Below are 11,128 nucleotides of genomic sequence, written 5' to 3' on the forward strand. Positions count from 1 at the left end.
AAGAAAAGAAAAGAAAAGAAAAGAAAGGAAAAGAAAAGAAAGGAAAGGAAAGGAAAAGAAAGGAAAAGAAAAGAAAGGAAAGGAAAGGAAAGAAAGGAAAGGAAAGGAAAATAAAGGAAAAGAAAGGAAAAGAAAGGAAAAGAAAGAAGTCAGATGGAAACAATATGATAATTCTTGTAATGAAAATAAATCATGCCTCAGGAAAAAAACATAATTTGAACAATTAGGTAGGACAATAGAATGCTTCATAATTAGGTACAATACAATACAAGTGTAACCATCCTTAATATCAGTAGTATGCAAGCCTTTCAGACTTCATTAAAGAGTTCCATTGGAACATGTGAATAATAGGATTAATATAGCCACAGGCACTGCAGGGTCAGCTGGCAATAGATCAATTCAAAATGTAGAGCATATTAAAAGGATTATAGATTAGCAATTAGATGGCTTTTTCATGAGCAAGAAATAGTTCCTCAAGCTTCGCCAAAGGTTAACAGAGATAGGATGTCGATTTTTCCAGTTTATAATCCAGTAACAGCCTTAAGGTGAGGGAAGTTGTGGCATTTTCAGGATGATAAAAATGATATGACCAAAATATAACAAACCTTTAAGGATCAATGATTTGGCTTCACAGGGAAACTGTTTATACAAAATGTAAGATATAAATTTGTAATGTTAATAACTATTAATAACTAATAACTTAATAACTAATTTCTTGCATTTCAGAGAATATATAAATAAGTTCTCTAATTCAAATTTTACAAATCAATGCTGAGCATTTCTAACACTATACACCATTGGTATTATAGTTTGATACTCACTTTTAGTTTGTTAATAACATGGATATATATATATATTTTAGAAAAATAATAGCTTCCTGATTAAATACTGAATGCCAATTTTGGTATGTTTTCAACTGTGTAAAAAGAATGTAGTATATGGAATCAATATATATTTTGATTACACTGGAAACTGAGTTTCAATATTTCGAAAAATCAGACCACTTATTTGGATACCTAAGTGTGCTTTTATTTCAGACATCTAGCTCTGGAAATATGTTTTTTTTTTTTTTTTTTTTTTTTTTTTTCTATAATAGGAAAGAATAAATTTATGGAAAAGGATGAACAGACATTCCATTTGGAAGCAAATCAGGCATACCTGGAAATAAAAGACTAATTAACAATGAATATTTTTTCAACAAATTTAGACATTTATGTCTACTCATTAATGTGCTTAAGCAGATTAGGACTTTTTGTTGCTGAACTCCTTTGCTATCTTCCTGCAGGAATGTCAGGAAGGAGGTCTGACTTTATATTTTGTTGTTCGTATTTGTTACTTTGTTAGAAATATGTTGCTGAGTTTGTTGGGATTGGAGATAAGCAAAACACAATAAGCAATTGTCTGAATAATGTCTTTGATACATAATAAGTTCAAATTTTTAGAAACGTCTTTTAAGGAGCAGAAATAATTGCAAAGTGTGTGCACAAAAAAAATACAAGAATTTCTTATGAAACATATTCTTTTGAAGGATTAATTCTCATGGTTCTGCAGGTTACATGACATTTAGACTAATTAAAAATATCTCTTACTTAATGAATGAGGCCAATCACAGTTGCAAACCTATTCAGAAATTGTGTGACATCTCATGAAACAGCACTGCCATCCCTACACCAACAGCTCCTGTAGAGATCCTTCGATTGCTTGGAAGGTTAATATTATATACTAATATAATATCATTAACATTATTCTAACCCAACCAGTAGGTTGGAGGTAGAGGGTGGTGGTGGGGCCGCTCCTGCATCATGCAGTTTTCCATGTTATTCATTGCTTTTTAATGACAAGAATTTTCTGGGTTCTTCTGTCTCACTGAGGACCTGCAAAACTATGAAGTAAACTCAGTCTCTGATTCTGAATGCCTCTTTAATGCACCCAGTGACCAGTTCTCATGGTAAATACCTCAACTTTAAACACAAAGAAGGCTTAAGTTATATAGAATTATGCATAATAAATCAATTACTATTATTGTTATTGTTATTTTAATACGCAGCATTAGTTTTTAATACTGGAGATATAGAACAATATTTTAAACTTTTTTTTTTTTTTTTTTTTTTTTCTCTGTATGTGTCTTCATTGCATAATTCATTGCAGTACGTATAGACACACGTATAGATAGAAGCCATCAATAAACACTGATCCAGTCAATTCTCTGTTTATATCAAATGTTGTTTGGCAGTCACTGCTCCTGTGTGGCTGGAAGAATAGTGTTATATGCTTAAATATGTTACTTTTAATGCAACAAAGTAAATGAAAACAAGAAAAAAATATCTGCAGGGTCTTTCCATTTAAGACTCTTTAAAACATGAGATCAGATTGCAATCATTTCCAGAACTGAGGCATTTAAATATTTTGTTAAAATCAAAAAGTTGCTAGGTGGAATTTTCTTAAGCTCATAAAAAATATAGAAACAGAAATCCTGCTGATTTTTTCATGCAGTGTGTGCTTCTAAATTCACTTTGGCTAAGACTTTTTAGAATGTTAAAATACCTTGAGAGATTTATTTTCACATTTTATGCTTTTCAGCTTAGATTTTATTCTTTTAATCCACCATTAAATTGGATGCTTTTATAAACCTCACTATGATTTTTATATTCCTTATTTACCCACATGTCCATATAAATATAGCCCTTAAAGAAAATCCTACCTGAAATATGTTTAGGTCTTGCAAAAGAGAATTAAGAATGGAAAAGAAGTCTATCATTCCTAGTCCAATGCTACTGTTTTGATGATAATTGATAATTCCCTTTAGAGTCTGAGGAAATGATATTGTCCCACAGTTATAACATTTTTTTTTGCCAGTATATACTATATGCTCGGAAAAGAACGAGGTTTAAAAATGTTATGGAAATGTAAAACTGGGATATTAGCTTTTCTACAACTGTGTTTTAATTAGAATTGAATTTACAGATAAATTTCATCTTGGGGAAAATGGTAATGGGAAGGGGAGACAACAGAAGTTTCTGAATCTGATACAAAGATAGAGAGTAAGCTGTCACCTTGAGTCAGTAATAAGTGGATTCTCTTGAAGACTGCTCTGTTAGGACTTCTTTCCTTACACAACAGAATTTGAGAGAACTTGCCAAGCCTGCCTGAAATTTCCATAGAATACAAATACCCTTCATGGTTAGCTACAGGTTTTGCAAATTTACTATAATTTTGACACTGTGAAAAGTGTGCCTGCCAGGAATTTACTTATCATGAATGAATCCTGTCATTTCTTTATGACTTCTGTAAAAATCTGAGGATGCTATAACTCCTTATTGCTTATCTATCAATTCATTATATCACAGGACCTTTGCATGGTTTCATTATTTTCTTCTTGCCAGCTCACACAAATGTCTTTTTAATCCATCACCTTCTCTTTCAACCATATTGCATAAAGAGTTTAGACCCATGTAGGTGAACATGGAAAAATTCCTTCTCACCCCTTTCTCAATTCTATCAGATGACTTGAATCTGCCTTTTCCCTATCCCTTTTCAAAGTACAACTTCTGTCCCTTTGAAACACAGTAGACTAACATTGGACAAAGATTAGAGCCTTGCATTCCAGTATCTCAATCCATGCTGAAGAAGCTGGTCAATAAGCTAATATTTGTAGTTACTAATTTGTGGGCATACAGCAGAAGTGCTGCTCCCTAGTAATGAGTGTATTTCACTGTGAAGATAAAACCTTCTCCCACAAGCTTATGTTCCTACTTCACCTGTTAGCTCTACCTAATGGCAGTTACAAGATATGGCCAGTCTGTCTTCCACCAAATCTTTTTCCACTGATGCTTTCATGTAGGAAGGCTCCCTTTTGCATCAATGTCCTGAAAAACCCTGGAAACTATCTGGAGGCATTCATCTTCACACTTATGACATTGTAAAGTCACTACAGCTAGCACCATAATAGACAAGAATTTTCTTGTGGTCATGTTGCCAGAACTCATAATCATGTCAATATTCTGGTGAGGTTGCACCTCAAATATTGTGTTCAGTTTTGGGCCTGTCACTACAAGAAAAACATTGAGGTGCTGAAGCATGTTCAAAGAATGGTAACAAAGCTGGTGAAGGGTCTAGAGAACAAATCTTATGAGGAGTGGCTGAGGGAACTGTGGTTATTTAGCCTAGAGAAAAGGAGGTTCAGCGGAGACCTTATTGATCTCTACAACTCCCTGAAAGGAAGTTGTAATGGGGTGGGGGTCAGTCTCTTCTCCCAAGCAAGAACAAGAGGAAATGGTCTGAAGTTCTGCCAGGGGAAGTTTAGATTGAATATTAGGAAAAAAAAATCTTCACTGAAAAGGTTGTGAAGCATTGGAACAGGCTGCCTAGGGAAGTGGTTGCATCACTATTACTGGAGGTATTCCAAAGTGTAGATGTGGTGCTTAGATACATGGTTTAGTTATAGGTTAACAGTTGTTATTGATGATTTCAGACATCTTTTCCAACCTAACTGAAATGATTCTATGATTCTAATGATTCTATCATTCTAATAAAGAGCAGTGATGTCTTCTGAAAACTTTCTCCATAAATTGGAATAATAAAATTGGATTACTGTTGGTTTTATCCTTTGCAGTTGGATTTTGTGATGTTTAATAAAGCAAAAATGCCAGCTGTATCCTTCCTACAGCTGTGAAGGCAATACTCTCAGCTGAAGAGGGCCCTGTGTTCAGAAATAACAGAAATGGGAAGCAGCCCTTATCCTTCGTTCATTGATCACCAGTGCTGTCTTTCTTTTCTGTCAGACATCCTGGAGACTCTTCTGTTAAATATTTCTACTCTTGCTGTTTATTTTAGAGAAAACATAAAATTCAGTATTAAGTCCATAATATTCTGAAAGATTTAACTAGTATTTATTCTTCTGAATTGTACACTCTTATTTCTTCACTTATAGAGAAAGTGATATCTCTTTATCTAGCCACAGATGACTCTATCTTTTACTAGTTATGGATGTATATGCAGAACAATGTATGTCTATAGACAAATCTACATATTATCTGGAATAACCATTTTAGTTGATAATAATTTCTCAGAGTAACTGTACCAAACTGTACCACAGTATTTTTGTTATGCTCAGTGTCTTCTACTTTAAACTACTATATAAAAATGAAGGCAGCTTTGCTGAGAAGCTCTGAGCCTTATCTTGGTTTTGAACATGTAGTATTTATGTGAAATGTATTGTGGGATTTTGGTATTCAGGCAAAAAATGGTACTTAATTTCTTAAATGGTATGCTCTTCACAGGCTAAATACGTTTTTTTATTATTATTGTTATTATTATTAATCATCATTTACAGTGGACCATTTCATAGCCTATTTAGTTAATCAAAGAGTAATATTCAGATTTCTGATGATGCTGAGAATCTACTACTCTTCAGCCATCCTGGCCAGTCCTGTTAAAAAAATAAGGTATAAGACTTACAGGTCACAAAAACTCTTGGTAGATCCTGCTGTGGAATAGTCAGATAATTGATTGCACCTGTTCACTTCCCTTTCACCTCCCCTTTAGGAATTGTTTCAATTTACTCATAACCTGCAAAAAACCTACACCTCTCTAAATAACCAGAAAAACAACCCATGAGAGAAAGCTGCTAAAATACTACTGGAAGAAGTTTAATAGTGAATGTCCACTCCAAAGACTCTGACTACATGTTTCTACTCTTCTCTGCATTTTTAGGCTGACTGCGGTGTTATGTCTGTATGAAGCCCTTCTCCATTTTGTTAGCAATTTCTGTTCATATACTCATATGATACAAAGAGTATAAACTCCACTAGCAGACGTAACAATGGAAAATAAAGATCTGGACATGGAGCATGCCAAGAAAATAACAAAGTGAAAGAAGGATCTGCAGTGAAAGAAGGATCTGAAAGAGGAGAGTGGGCATTGCTGTTAGCTAAAAAAAATACATATGGTGGTGGTAGGTAGGTAGGTAGTATTTACTTGCTACTGTAATATACAGGATTATAAGGAAGGGGTGGAGGGGGGAGGGTGAAGAAGTGGGGATTGTGTGAGTGTTGAGAATGTGCCTGGAAGAGAAGTTGCATGAGAAAATTCTCCTTACTGGTTAGAGAGACATCGACTGACGGATGGCGTATTGCTGTGAGAGACAAAGAGTTTGCTTGGGCAGCTATGCAGCTCCCGCGCTGGTGGCAGAGGCTGGAAGTGCCTTCAGCAGAGCTGGGCTGTAGGCATGTGTTCAGCATTTTCTGTAGTCATTAAAAACATTGTGCTTTTCATCCCTCAGTCTTAACTGCTTTGCTTCCTGCCTGCTTGCTGTTCTTAACAACCAATCATATTTTATTCACTTAACCTTTGTTTGCCTGTCCCCTGCCTCATGCTTCATATCACAGTAGACAGCACTACTTCAGCTGTTCGTTGATTAACAAATGTACACTGTACTGCATCCATTTTAAGTTATTCGCTGAGCATTGTTCTGTAGTCACTTTAACTGCTTCTTTACATATTGATTGAACACTGCTTGCATTGAGTATTGACTGCTACAAAAAATGTTCTTTACTTGCCATTATCACCCTTGTTTCCTTTTCTCTCATCACCATTCCTGTAAACAGTGATGTTCATCCAGTTTCACCTGCCCTTATATTCCTTCACCATCTGCATCTCTGTTTCATTCTTATACTTGTAAATTAACCACATGCAATCACCCTCCCCCCCCCCCCCCCCCCCGTTTTTTTTTTTTTTTTTTTTTTTTTTTTTTTTTCTCGCTGTTTTCTCTAAGGAACATCAATTTCAAGAGTTCAGCATTCAGAAATCATGAGCCAGCCTCCCTTTTCTCTCAGATCACAATACGGATCTTATACTGATTTTATTTTTATTTTTTCATTAGTTTCTGATACAAATAAATATAGGCATCTGTCTTCTTAAATTGTGTAGAAAACTTAGGGAATGACATGAAGGTATTTACAACTGTAAGGAAAATAATGTCTTAATAAAAATGAAAGTTATAGTTATCACTAAATAGCAAGAATCTGGGATCTGAGACTTAGCATCAGCAAAGGAAACTCAGGATACAACACAGAGGAATACAAACACTGTCTGATGGGGCAGGAGATAATACTGAATATCCCAGTGCTATTTAATATAATATATATATATATAAATGGAATGTATGCAATGTCAGGAGTGGGGAAAAATGGTTTTAGGGATAAAAAGAGAACATAGAACAACATATCTCTGGTACCACAAATGTAATAATCTTGCATGTAGTATGGAGTTGAAGATCGCTGGTAAAGGGCACAATATGAAGACAGTGGAAACTGTAGAGTCACAGCCATAAGTGGTGGACTTTAGAATAAGGAGAAAGAAACCATCATCATCACGCTTTTCCTGACAAAGGTCTTGCAGGAGTTCCTCACTTCAGGGGAGCAAATGTACTTGCCAAGTCAAGCAAGTCAGTGAAGTGATGGGAAGCAGGATCTGAAAGTGGGGGTTGCTGAAGGCAAGTGAGTTAGAGCCTACTAGTGATGAAGAGTGTCAAAGTAAATCCCTCATAACACAGATGCACCTATGAGATTATGGCAATGCTAAGGGACAGAAAGGCATTATTTCATGCCATGTTTAACAGCAAACAAAAAGACAAACAAAAAGCACCAAACAAAGACTTCATTTTTGTTGTTTGGATTTTTTACATATAATTAATTTCCACTTATATGTCTTCCCCATACTCTTTAAGATCATTAACAGACTGAAAACATTTTTTTTTTTTTTTTTTTGACATTGGTCATTAAAACTGAAGAAGTTAACATGTTCTTATAAAACCTGAGCATTTCAACTCTTATTTCTGAAAATCCTCTCCTGTGACAAAATGTTGTGAAATAGAGCTGAAAGTTTTAACTCAGATATAACCTATATCCAATAAGGTAAGTGAGGAAAAATACCTATTCATTTATTTTAAACAGCCTGACCTCAGAAAAACTGAATAAGCTTTTTTGAACATTACAAACACTTCTCTATGAAATGTTGCATTTCATGTTTCTAGCTCAGGTTGTTTTTTTAATCTCATCTTGAACACTTTAATCCTATTTCAGAGACTTCATCCACTTAGACACTTCAAATTTCTTCCCATTTCAGGCTTTTTGTTGACTCTGAATGATTATGAACTCACTCTGCTGACTTTTTTTTTTTCCTTATTTGTCCACTAGCCTTTGCTGTTACATTCTCCACTGTCACTCTCTCTAGCCCACTTCTCCACTCTCTGATTCTGATTCTTATGGTATTATTTTGCTAATGACTCTATTTTCTGCTACTTCAGAATAGTACCCTACACTTCAGAGTCCTAACCTCTTGTTTGCCTTTTTTTTATTTATTTATTTTTATTTTTTTGTTTCATTCTTAATAGAGCTTAAATGATTATTTTCTTGGACTTTGATAATAAACTTAAGGATTTAACTTCAGCAAATCTAATTATTATTATGTTACAACTTTTTCTGTATGGTACATGTTAACATATACAGGCAATTTTTTTATACTTTTTCCCATGCACTGTTTTTGTGAATGCTTCACATTCAATGGTATTAAATTTTCTTACTTAATTTCATTTTGCTTAGACCTAAGTGCTTCTCAGAGACTAACTGTGTTTTTGATAAATGTTTTTTCTAGAATAGTTAATTTTCTAGAATAGTTAATTTCTAAGGCTGATAAAAACGATAAAAAAAAAGGAGCTTCCTCAAAGAGTTAGTTACTGAATTAGTTAAAGACTTTTTTTTTTTTTTTCTTTTTTTCTAGTCTGATTAAGAAGATTGACAAATTAAACTTCAGATTTACTCTTTCACCAGACTGATACAAAAAGCAGGTGATGAGATCAACTCACTGTTAGTCACAAAGAGGTTTATTTGAAATGAATCTTGTCAGACATACTTATCTCTTTAACAGTCACAGAGATTGATACAAACAAAAGCAAGATACTTAGTATTACTGTTTCTCCCACATCTGTTAAAGAAACTAATATGTACCCTCATGGCTTCTCAGAGCTGCTACTGATAGAATTTTGTATTTTTAAAATTACAGTTCTTAATAGCAATTTGCAAAGAGTACACTTTTTTTTTTTTTTTTTTTAAGATAATATTTTTTGGTGTGGTACTTTCTGTAGCAACGCTGGGCTTTTCATCTCTTTCTTCCAAAATAAGTTAAACAATTGACTTTCTTTTTTTTTTTTTTTTTTTCTGATGATTGATTGTTTTCTATGTATGAAGTGTTAGGAATAGCAAAGACACAAAATAGTAGGCTTCGTTACTCCCAAGTACTCAAAAAAAAAGAGCCAACTCACTTTTCCCGTGAGCAAAGTTTGAACATGTTAATAGAATGTGCTCATTTACAAAAGAAATTTACACCTTCAGGTTCTAAAGAAGCCATCTCTGAGATTCACCCAAGCTGTGGAACTGAGTCATATTGTGTGATATTCTCAAGTCCAACAAAACCCATCAGCCTCAGTATGGGAGGAAAACAAGTGAGTTAAAATACTGGCCATAAAACAGAAAGCAAATCAGGAGATGCTGGAGAGGGAAGAACTAGTGGCCTGGAGATAGTCACCATGCTTATGGATGGTTACAAAACTTTAAGAGAAGATCTCCTCAAAGGTGTCTTATGCTACATAACATTCAGTGCTGCAGGAAGACCAGGAACTAACAGAGAGAAAGGGAAGTGATTATACTAATTTCTCCACTGTGCATAATGATGGATTGAACCAGCCTCCTCCATCTCCTCCTCACCCTTTCTCATGCATGAAATTTCACAACTAGAAGGAGAATTCCAAAGAAAGCTGAAGCTTCTCCTCTCTACAAGGACAATTGTTTTCCATTTTCCCATAAAATATCTAATCTTACTAAATTTCCTGGGTTTGCTCTACTAAAAAATATTTTTTTCCATCCACCAGGAATTTCTTTTTCACCTAAATGAAATTTCTCTTCCTTTCTCTCTCTCCCTTAAAATTATTTCTGCCTCTTTCATGCTTTCTTTCCCCACAGCACTCTTGTGTTTTTCAGCAGAGGAAACCACATCTCTATATGAGATGTGAAATGCTCACCAAAAGTCAGAGAAAATTACTCCTTATTTCCATGGGTAGTAAGAATCAGAGGATTAATTCCAACATGTCTGAGGAGATCCCAGAAGACTGGGAAATCTGCCTTACTACATGCACAATTTAAATACCACTCTGACATAGATCAGGTTTTAGTAGATGACAAAAACATACTGATCATAAAGAATTTGAGGAAAAAAGTTCTGATAATATAGAAAGTTTTTTTTTTTTTTTTTTTTTTTCCTTGTCGTTGTTGTTGTTTTCCTTTTGAGGATGAGAGTTTGCCATTCAATAATTATTTTTACAATAGTGAATGAATGAGTTTATCTCACTCTAATCCTAATTCTGCTTTCTTGATATAAGATCATTATACTGAATGAGTGACACTGCCCATAATGACAAAATCCACATCTGCTTTGCTCCTACTGGGACACTCTTGCATGAATTTCCAATGGCAGTTATACAGCTCTTTATTGTTTTTTCTTCCACCACAAAACCAGAAAAAGACAGCATGAGAGAAAAGATGACTTAACATCACTGAAAATATCTCCCCCCCCCCCGGGGGTGGTTTTGTTTTTTGTAAATAAATAGAGTGTGTTTTTATTTCCATCTTAGTCTGAAACAGTGTCTGATTCCCAGCAGGATCAGCTGATTTCTCCTTCCTGCGGTCCTTGTAACTTATCTCAAACTAAACAGAACAAAACAAAACAAGTAACGCCAACATAGGGCAAAAATCCACCAGCTGCTCTTATGTAGATAGGCAAACTGAGTATTTGCAGATCCTTCCTGCAAATTTTGTGTTCAAGATTTGCCAGTAATTGGCTCAGCATGCTATTCCTTCAAGAAAGTACACCTAAAATGATGTGACGCCGAAGGCACTTATATGATGCTTAGAATTGCTATGAGCAGCATAATCTACATGTGCCAATTAACCATGTTGTGATGTGTTTATCAAGACATTAATTTTCAAGAGAGGGTGACTCTTCTTCTTCTTCTTTTTCTTCTTTCTTCTTTCTTCTTCTTCTTCTTCTTCTTCTTCTTCTTCTTCTTCTTCTTCTT

This window comes from Oxyura jamaicensis, chromosome 2 (assembly GCF_011077185.1).
Source record: "Oxyura jamaicensis isolate SHBP4307 breed ruddy duck chromosome 2, BPBGC_Ojam_1.0, whole genome shotgun sequence".
NCBI lineage: Eukaryota > Metazoa > Chordata > Aves > Anseriformes > Anatidae > Oxyura > Oxyura jamaicensis.